The following is a 10,028-nucleotide window of genomic DNA, read 5'->3' as shown; positions in this document are numbered from 1 at the left end:
AAGGTATTCTTGTAAATTTCGTTTCCAATAACTTTCAGTGCTTGTGAGTCTGTAGAATGCAACAGCACCGAAATACATGTAACCAGTGCTGCTTTCTTGAATGTAATGTCAACATGACTGGTTGTATGACAAGTCCCTTTACTATCTATTCGTAAAATAAGATATCTCTTTTAATAAGAGGTATATCTCTATTGGTTGTAGAGATATCTCTGTAAGTTAAATATTTTTCTACGCTAGGGAGATATCTCTTTAACCGAAAACGATATCTCTTTAAACAAAAACGATATCTCTTTACGCTAGGGAGATATCGCTTTCTCTCTGAGATATATCTCTTAAAGCTAGAAAGATATGTAAAAGAGAAAGATATATCTTTCTAGCGTAAAGTGATATCTATGAATGTAAAAAGATATATATCTTTAAGTTAGAGAGATAAATCTTTAAATTTTCAAAAAGAGATATCTCTTTAACTAAAAGAGACATCTCTTTAAATTAAACAGACCCCCCCCCCCCGGTGATCATAATGACTTCTCCCTGCTGCATTGCCATTAATATGATGTAACCGTATGTTTTAATCAATCAAAATACTTCTAGTGTAATTGGCGGGCCTCCGATTTAGGGAGAATTTCTTAAGTATTCAAAATAATAAAAATATTGGAAAAAGATTATCTCTTTTTCAACGATTAAAGGTATATCTCTTACACTTTGAGAGATACCTCTCTAGGAATTCTTAGAGAGATATCTCTTTTAGTAAAGAGGATATCTCTCAAAGTAAAAGAAATATCTCTCAGAGTAAAAGATATCTCTAAGTGAAAGAGATATCTCTCAGAGTAAGAGATATCTCTCTAAGTGTAAGAGATATCTCTCAAAGTAAAAGAAATATCTCTCTAATTGAAAGAGATATCTCTTAAAGTATAAGATATATCTCTCTAAGTGAAAGATATGTCTCTCAAAATGAAAGAGATATCGCTGTAAGTGAAAGAGATATCTCTCTAAGTGTGTGCTTTAATTTATAGAGATATCTTATTTTTCGAATTAATAGTAAAAGGGCTTGCCATATGTTTGGTATTGTGATGTTTCGTCTAATTTGAAAATTTTCTGAAGAAAAATATGGCCTACATGTAGAGGGTATCCATTTTGCCTTTCAATTACATGTGTTTGAACAAAAATATTGGTCACGATGTTGACTTAAAGGGACATGGATACGATTTGAGCTAAACATTTTCAATTTTTTTTAACTGAGGTATTTCTAATGGTCAGCACAAATTTGAATGTCAGTTGTTGTGATACAATAGAGAGATATAGCACTCACAATGCCTTGTTAAGTAAACAAGGCTCGTGCCATGTTTTGTTTACATATAGATTGCTTAAGGTTTATCGATCCTCATGTGATGTCATGGGTTTTTGCAAAAATCTTTATCAAACTAAACTTTGCGAATAATAGAAATATATCTTTCAGAGGAATTTTATTCAGTGAATAGAATAAAAAAAAAAAATGTAAATCATCGATACTGAAAAAGTTTAAATTTTCCATAGATAATCAATTATTTGTAATCTTAAAAATGTTTTCAAGGGCAACAACTCCTATGCTGTATTTCTTCTACAGCGTGTCTATTGTACATGATTTACCCAATATCCACAATTAAGTAATACATATTTATGAATTAGCAATTTGAAAAAAAATGTTGACATTTAAAATTTGTCATTTCAACAAGTTTTTATCTATTTTAATTATTCCGTATAACGAAAATGTGTGATTTTCTGATTTTAACATATATTTCTGTTTTTGTATGTCTGACATCTTTAAAAATGTGGCAAAATACACATTTTCTTTGGTTATCAACTATATTGAGTGAAAGTTAATACCGTTTTTCCATTTTCAACCATTAATATTGATAAGTCACATGAGGATCGATCCACAATATAATGTTTAAAACAAAATAAGATGTGACAGACACTGAAAACTTTAACTGTGTTCAGAATTAACTTGTAAATTGAAAAATCTGCGTTAACCGAAACTTTTACTTGCATATATATTGAAGCTATATAAACAAAAACAAGCCTTGTTTGCATTATAAAGAATTGTGAGCTCTTTATCTCTATTATGACTGACCATTAGAAATACCTTAGTTTAGCATTGTAAACATTAACAATAGAAAAATAAAATTTAAACATTTTCAGCTGAAATCGTGTCCATGCCCCTTTAAAAGAAGCAGACGTTGGAAATGATGTAAATAAAGTGAAAAAGAGTCAAATTAGGTATCGGAAATAAAATAAAGTGGTCGCATCTGCAGGTATGTAAAAAAAAAAAAAGGCTACATTCTCGTTAACAAAATATGAAGATGATTACAGAACTAAGGGATAGTACTACTTACATATACAACTTTGTTTTATTTTACATTAAAATAAATGTGCATTAAAATTTGCGTCATTTTATTAATTTCACCTTATCAAAAATGACTGAAAATAGTAAAAATGACTGCTTCAGAGACATATTTCAGACCCTATAAAATCTGTAATTTCCAGGAGCTTCCCCAGACCCCCTTCCTCATAAACTTGCGCCCCCTAACTACAATTCCTGGATCCGCTCCTGTATTCATCAGTTAATCAATATTAGTGCACACGAGGTAACTTATTAGTGCACATAAAGTATCTATTATTGCACGTGAGGTAACTTATTAATGCACGTGAGGTAACTTATTATTACACGTGAGATAACTTATTATTACACATGAGGTAACTTATTAGTGCACATGAAGTAACTTATCATTACACTTAAAATAACGTAGATAACGTGTTATTTACACGGTAAATAATTGTGTACTTTACAAGTAAGATAACGTATTGCAACAAATTGTTTTATAATGGAATTTTTATCCATGTTTATTTTCTGTCGGATGTTTGCGCCTGAACTTTCCCCACAATGCATTCGTGGATGCACAGGGACAGGGATGCACAGGGACAAAACAGTTGTAAGAAACTTGTGAATGGTTTTCATCTTTGGTTAAAAGATCTGAAAACATGATATATGATAACAAAGCCATCAATTTAAGTCATGTTTATTTATCCTATCGAATAAATTAGAACTGATTGTAAAGATTTCACACTACTATGTGAGTTTGCTCAGATTTCAGTTCTGATTACAATAACTGAACAAAACGAAATAGATCAAACGTATTTCGTTTCCTGACTCTGTCTGTTTAATCTCAAAAAATATAACAAAGTGAGGTCTTCCGACTGGAGAGCTTTTCCATCATATTGATAAATCCGATTATACATACGGCTGATTTTAAGGAGAAAAACAATGAAACAAGACTAGAACCTGTTCTGATGTTCCTATATCAAATAGGGGGGAAATCATTTTCATTCAAAGGAGCACTTTTTGTTAAAAATTGTGAATCTTAAAGTAGTCTTCTCATTTTTTCTTTTGTGTCATTCTGTAAAATTTGAATTTTAGATACTTATGAAATAAAAAAAAAATAGAATGAAATGCTACTGCGATTTGGGGAACTTCTTAGAAGGAAATACAATACGACGGTATTGATAACGCTGGGTATTAACAGAGCCAAGATCTACCTCAGTGTGAATTTCAATACGACGGTATTGATAACGCTGGGTATTAACAGAGCCAAGATCTACCTCAGTGTGAATTTCAATATGACGGTATTGATAACGCTGGGTATTAACAGAGCCAAGATCTACCTCAGTGTGAATTTCAATATGCAACGAAATTGATGTCTAACTTCCCTTAGTCGACGGAAACATACAGGAATCGTTTTACATCAGGGGATATCTATAAGCATACATCAATAGACGAGCTTTCCTTGAACAAAGCAAAGAGGAATTACTGTTACAGAGAAACAGAGTACTGACGTCAGTAATAAAGCAGCGAATTCCACAAGTTCTACTGTAGGCTAAAATTAAAAGAGATTCTTACCCTGACCACCTGAAATAAATTTTACAGATTCACATATCTTTATCACATGTCTTTGTCACATTACTTTTTTTTCTACCGATTCACTCAGAATTCGAATTTTTTAAGGTTTTGTTTTCGTCGTTTCCTCAGTTTTCAGAACTTCTTTGACGTCATCATTCACGCATTGTCTATTCTTCTGGACTTTCCCTACCAGTAATGGATAAGTTGCTGTCTGCAGCTTGATTTGGAATAGCTTTAACTTCTCAATGGGGGCAGGGATCCCGAGCTAGCCTACCTATCTACCCAGACTAGGCGATGAAAATCAAAAGTTATTAAAGAAAACCTTTACTGAATATTTATTCCCGATATTGTTTTAGCATGAGAGTTTTAAGAAAAACACTGTAACGGGTCTTGTCACTAGAATAGAAATGTTTCTGTTTTATATGAATTCAATGGCAAATTGAGGAACAATTCAAAAACATTAATTTTCTTTAACTGTCATCTATGATGGATTTTTTTCTCTCGTTGACTCGATTCCAATACCAAATCAAGGCTGGCGAAAGCTGGCGGCTCCCTTTTCGTGAGGAGGGAGGGGGATGCGATTCATAAATTGTGTTATGAGAAGAGTACCGCTTTTAGCTGCGCATTTCCTTATCAAATTCTGGGGGAACTAATTAATTTTTTCACAGCGTCAGGTGTGTTTTTTCCGGTGTTTCAAACCATCCCAATATTTATCAGATAACCCCAGCTTCCTACGAGGATAGCCTGATTACAGAGGGGTGATTATTGCTTAGAGAGTACATGTATTCCGTGTAGTTAATTACCACGGTGTACAACGGCCCCAGCTCAATTAATGTTTACATCTCCACAGGTCTACATATAGATCCATGCTATGGGTGTGCACAATATTCTAAAGTACCGTTTGTCCGGGTATTGTTCTAAAACGCACGTTTTATATATTGAGATACTTGTATTCAAAGAAACATTATTGTGTCAAAACTAAATATACTTAAACTTGTAGATTTCGTAGTACTAAGTACTCAAATTGTTAAGAGTTATGTAATTTATGGAACAATTTTGTACAATTCTACGGAAATAAAATAATTTATTGTCAGTGGTAAATTACCTGTTTACTTATACAGGTGCGTGTTTTAACAATGATAGTGGTGTTGTGTACAGTTTTGTATTTGTCCACCACTATTGGGTGTACATCACATCGGTAGGTGAAAAGAAACTGAGATTAGGGTATCCAAGAAATGAATCTCTAAGTTCATTGTATGACGGGTATGAAAACAAAATGGGGTATTTTTGTAAAATTAACGAAACTGATTGTGCAAGAATTACCCATTAATTCAATTAACTGCTTTTAAAAAAAATTCTGCATAATACATTTAATCCCTATATATTATGTGTTGTAATTTTTGGTTTCTCTTCAACATTTCACTTACGTGTCAAATTTTATATCGAGAACATCAAAGCTTTATTTAATACTAACAAAATATTCAGGTAGTAAAATGTGAATATTTGCAAATAAATTGTATTCAGGTCGACAATGGCGAGAGCAGGTTTACTGCGCGCTACTCACCCCCTTCAGATTTCAAGATTTTATGACATGAAAATCTTATTATAGGCTCTTATGTTCCAAAGATGAAATGTAACCGTTTGCTTACACCCATCAAATAATATAATTTGTTTGAAGATAGGACTTTTCTTTACAATAAAAGCTGCGAAATAAAAAGGCCTAGTTTGATTCAAGGTGTGGTAGATAGCAGTTGAAATGCATGTGTACTTAGTAACAATCGCCGTTTTCTCTTTCATTGTAAAAGACAAATTGAGAAAGGAGTTCTATATTTGTTTTTGGTGAGCTGTTATTTAAAAAAACGGGTTGTTAGTGCGGAATAAATTGTAAGAAATTCCTATATACTGTTGACATAAGAAGAGGCATAAACTTCATGAAGACCAACAGATCTTATGAAATATCTATGTTGTATTAATAAATACATGGGATGTCTTTGTTTTAAATCTATTTATCGTAACAGTATATACACGGTGTGTATCTGGATGGATATCAACGACACAGGGTGAGTCAAGTTTATATCGTTGCCATGAAGCTTGCACCATGCATGCAGTAGAATATTGCTGAATTTGGTTTTCATCGGTAAATTAAAAGAGAGAAAGAGAGAAAAAAATTCCGCTGCATGTGTTTTAGAAATATAATGTAATTTAGCTGATTCTGTATGCTTTGTGGTATGTGATCTACATTCTGACCTCCACAATTACGTTTTACATAAAAGGTGTCCCATCTTATACTTTTATGTAATCACCACGAGTCCACACATTAAGAAAACATTTACTGGTAAATCTAGAGGTTGCTGAGCAATATGTGGCGCACCATTCATTGTCTCTAGGGCTTTATTTATTTAGCTTGTGTTAAATCTTCGTCAGAGATTTCGGATACACACACCTCAAACATACTTGCATTGAATAAACTTACAAATGTCAAATAATTAACAAGATGTCTATGTTTCTTAACAACCACCTTGGGGTCGATATTCGTAAAGTAATTCACCCCTTTGATGGGCACAACGCGTCAGATATTTTTTTGGTGTTGAATATAGAGAGAATGCATTCCGTAAAATTCTTCTTTATAACCATTAAGTGAAATTGTTGTGCGAGACAGTACATCTCCCAGGCATTTTGTACCCTCACCCCGGATACCACCGTGGAGAGCCGTTTGAAGCCGAAGTTTTGCACCACTCTTCTACAATTCCTGGCAAACAACACGGGATCTTTGATGAATTTTCAAAGCCTTTTAGTGCTCAACACACTATACCATAATTTGTATTTTATCGTAAGGCGTTCTGTCTATTCCAATTACTTTGGTAATCAAGATCTTTTGGTAGCTCGGTGGATTCAGAAGGTGCGCGCTGTATTAATATTATTATTCTAGATTCATCAAATACAGGACAAAGTATGTAAAAATTATGTATTTTTGGGAGAAAAATGAACCTTCTTTAATATTATATTACTAGAGTGCTGTTAATGTTAAGTTTTAATCTTATAGTCATTAAGCATGCAACAGATTATTTGAATTTCTTTATTCCCATGACCAAATGAGATGTACTTTGCATTGCATACGTCATCATAGGAATTGAACTACTTTCAAATGGACCGGATCAACGAATGATCCGGCGCTCAATTCATCAGTGTGTTGACAATGATTATCGCAGATTTACGAAGATAATTACCCCCCCCCCCCAAAAATATTTTTAAAAAAATAAATAAATAAAATCAAATACTCTTCAGCCCTTCCCCAAAGCAAATCAAACAAAAATTCCCGAAGTTTAATCAAAACAATTATAAATTGAATAACTCAAATCTGAATCAGCGATATAAGTCAGCTGTGCGGAAATTTCTTTCATTCTCCTTTTTAGAAACTAGAAATATGTCCATAGGACATGAATGCCCCGCCCGATAATACAATATGAAAATAAAGGACCCATGAGTCACCTTGGCCCATATTTAAAAAATCACCCTATATCTTTGCATGTAAAATTGTGATCTCCTATTGTGGCCCCAACCTACCCCCGTGGGTCATGAATTTTACAAACATGAATCTGCACTATGTCAGAAAGCTGTTATGAAAGGTGAAGATAACGAACAGTGATTAATCTCAAAGCTCCTATACAAAATAGATAGTTGGATAAACATGGACCAAATTTGAACTTGTCTGGACTAGTGGTTCTTGAGAAAAGGATTTATAAAAACTTTTTTCTATATATTCGCATGTAAAACTTTGATTCCTTATTCCCACTCTACCACCAGGGGCCATGAATTTAACAAACCTGAATCTGCACAATGTCAGGAAGCTTCGATGTAAATTTAAACTTCTCTGGCCCAGTGGTTCTTGTGAATCTTTTAAAATGATCTCACCCTATTGTTGCATTTTTGTGATTATCTCCCTTTTGAAGGGGAAATAGTCCTTTATTAGAATAAACTTGAATCCCCTTTACCCAAGGATAATTTGTAATAAGTTTGATTGAAGTTAGCCTGTTGGTTCTGAAGAAGAAGAATTAAAAAATTTGTCGGTTTATTTTCACTATTTCGCTATTATTTCCCCTTGGAGAAGGGAATTGTCCATCATTTGAACAATCTGAATCCCCTTCACCCAAGGATACTTTGTACCAAGTTTGGTTAAAATTGGTCAGATGGTTCTGAAGAAGATAATGAAAATGTGAAAAGTTTACAACAACGGAAAGTTTGGATCAGAAACGCTCACATGGGCCTATGGCTCAAGTGAGCAAACACTCCCAGGGATTATCGGTACCTTCTCGTGGCCTGACATTCCGCCCCATTCACAATCGAAAATAGGTTGAATGTTTTCATTTTGTGGAAAAAAATTCAAAACTGAACTCTTTTTTTCTTTAAAGAAAATCATGCAGATTAAGGATGACCATATGTGCGATTGACAGGGAAATATCGTCTTCATGTAAAAATGACTTTATAGCTTTTCAATGGAGAGAGAAAGTTGCTGCACATATTTTCATTCACCTTATCCATGAATTAGAAGCGAAATGCAGTGCTTTCACAATAGGAAATTCACTTTGGTGTGTTATTAGTATCAGAGTTGAAACCTTTAGTGAACTTAGTCAAGTGTGGTTCTAGCCTTTATACAGGTAAATATGAGTTGTGTTCAATTCATATCACAAATTATATGATATAAAGAGAACCTTTGAAGCACTCTTGTCTATTGTTATTTACTCTAAAAGTTTTAATACAGTTAAACCTCAATTGTTTACAAGTCATGTCCTACATAAATAAAAGGAAAACCTTTCTAACAATCTCCCTTATCAATCCAATGCATTATTTTTGTGGCAAAATAAAGCGTTCTAATAAAAAAAGTCAACTTTTTATCCCCCCCCCCCCCGAGATCGAAGATCGGAGGCCATATTGTTCTTGTCCTGTCTGTCATTCTGTATTTCTTTCTGAAACTTTAACCTTGATAATAACTTTTGAACAGTAAGTGATATAGCTTTGATATTTCACATGAGTATTCCTTATGACAAGACCTTTCCGTTGGTACTAAACCTTTTGACCTTGACATTTGACCTACTTTTAATTTTTTTTGTTGCATTGGTCATAACTTCTAAATGGTAAATATTAGAGCTTTCATATTGTACATGAGCATTTCTTGTGACAAGATATTTCTACTGGTATCAAGATATTTGTCCTTGTGACCTTGGCCATCTTCGGAATTGGACATTATCGGAGGCATTTGTGTTTCACAAACACATCTTGTTTCAAAATGGTTTATATTTAAACTACTTAACTCAATTACCACCCATTCATTTCACTCTGAATATTATTAAAATTTACCAAAATTCTAAGAAAATTGCTATAAAAATGAATTGCAATTTTGCATTGGTTGCCTAGCTATCAATAGAAAGGTTATCATTATTCAAAATTACTTCTAACCAAAGAAGAAAAAAATACTCGCATGAAATGCTGATCCTCATTTACATACATGGATATCATAAACTGACATGATGGAAACCAATCTAATTAAAATTAGACTCGTATATCCCCCCCCCCGCCCCCGCCCCCCTTAGTATATGCCCTGACCATATTCAGAAAAGGACAAAAATTCTTCATTAATTGCTTTGAAACTGAGCTAAACACTAAAATAGGAAATAGTGAGGTCAAGGTCACAGGGACGGTCAAGGTCATAAAAATAATGCTACAGTTGAACAGCTACCATTAATATGTATCAGTGTAAGAGTTTTCATAAAAATATTGTCAATAGTTGCTTTGAAACTGAGCTAAACACCAAATATGGAAAATTGAAGTCAAGGTCAAATGAAATGTCAAGGTAAAAAGAATATTGATGCAGTTTAATAGATGATACCAATATGTATCAGCATGTAAGGTTTGATGAAAATATCTTGAATAATTTCTTTGAAACTGAGCTAAACATAAGGTGTGGTGGAAGGACAGACGGAAGATGGACATGACAAACACTATATGCCCCAGTCATATTCATGGCGGGGCATACAAATCCTATCTAAGCAGACTTTGACAGTTCACAATCGCTCCTTTCCGGCAGCGGAAGAACAAC

Source organism: Ostrea edulis, chromosome 5 (assembly GCF_947568905.1).
Source record: "Ostrea edulis chromosome 5, xbOstEdul1.1, whole genome shotgun sequence".
NCBI classification, from domain to species: Eukaryota; Metazoa; Mollusca; class Bivalvia; order Ostreida; family Ostreidae; genus Ostrea; species Ostrea edulis.
Note: the sequence above shows the minus strand (reverse complement) of the source record.